The sequence below is a fragment of the Macrobrachium nipponense genome, chromosome 23 (genome assembly GCF_015104395.2).
Source record: "Macrobrachium nipponense isolate FS-2020 chromosome 23, ASM1510439v2, whole genome shotgun sequence".
Lineage (NCBI taxonomy): Eukaryota > Metazoa > Arthropoda > Malacostraca > Decapoda > Palaemonidae > Macrobrachium > Macrobrachium nipponense.
Window position 1 is genome coordinate 62,981,750 of NC_061090.1, and position 1,640 is coordinate 62,983,389.

Below are 1,640 nucleotides of genomic sequence, written 5' to 3' on the forward strand. Positions count from 1 at the left end.
TGTGGTTGAGATGGGGAAGGGAAATAGGTGTTATTTTCTATCTATTAAAAGAATAATAAGAAATCTAATGAACGGATTACCTTGAATCAGCATTCAAGTCACGCAATGACCTGTGGAACCATTACTTAGGGCAGTGGTTCTTAAACCTTTTGATGTCTCCAGTCCCACAGTGAATTGCCCAATATGGTTCCATACCCCCTCTGGTTAAGTCCACTTAAGTCATACTTATTGATAATATAATTGAATATGCTTAGTTTAATACCTACTTTAGGTATGAATAGCTAGGAATAGAACATACTAGAAAATCGGAAACATTTACAGTTTCATATAGTTATTTATTTACAGACTACCCATGTATACATGTAAGTGATTACATAATAAAAATATGGAATGTTATTCCATATATATAAAAGACTAAAACTAAAGAGGTCAACCAGATTGCTTGCAGGAATGTGATCAGACCAGAGACGATAAAGATGACGTATACAACAAGAAGGCTAAGATAACATGCCGTCACCTGTGGTCATTCATTTGTTTTGAAACATTAGTCCAAGCTCCCTGCTTGAGACAACTACCGCGACCTATAATTCAAACGGCCTACGTGATTTCTAATATGTCTCATTTTGTATGTATGTTCATATGTTCGAGCTACTGTCTGCTTCCTTTATGACTTGTAACCGAGATGGTAGACACAACAGAACAGAATTAGCCATCATCATTGGCAGAAGCGATCAAGCCATCGTCATTAGAAGACCTGTACAATCCTATTTGATCTTCACCATGTAATCTCAGAGAATATAAGTATTTTTATACTTCGTGTTTTCTACTAGAACCTCACATCATTGCCGAATCATCATGAGTTTAACACATCGTCTTCATAACCAAAGAAGACAATACCGACTTCGTAAGTGATCTACAAACCCCAAGACACTCCAATGAATATGGAAGTGCATAACCAACCGACTTAGCGTAAGATTATCGCAAGTCTAACATTACCTCATAGGGCACCTTATTATACAAGGCAACAGCCCTAATATTGGTGGCAGACTACCAGAAGAACTCTACAACGTCTTCCGAAGAAAAACCAGAATAATGAATAATGTATCATCAGAAGTCAACGACGACGAAAGCAACAGATTCTTCAAGCAACTTAGTATCATCGTTTAGTGAGCGACTTCAGAAAACAACAAGAACTCTTCAACGTCTTCCGAAGTATAACGAATTATGTATCATATCAGAAGTCAACGACGACGAAAGCAACAGATTCTTCAAGCAACTTAGTATCATCGTTTAGTGAGCGACTTCAGAAAACAACAAGAACTCTTCAACGTCTTCCGAAGAATAACGAATAAATGTATCATCAGAAGTCAACGACGACGAAAGCAACAGATTCTTCAAGCAACTTAGTATCATCGTTTAGTGAGCGTTTCCAGCACTTCAAGAAATAAACCGAACTCGTCTTCAGCATCGGATCGTCAAGGACTCGAATCATCCAAACAATGCGCACAGGGGAAACTCAAGCCAAACCAGGTCATCCGCTAAACAGAAGGAGGGCCAAGGCCGTGTGTCATTATCGGAACACCGTGACTTCCCACAAAATCAAGCTAAGTACAACCTTTTTATTCATTTGGAGTAACTTT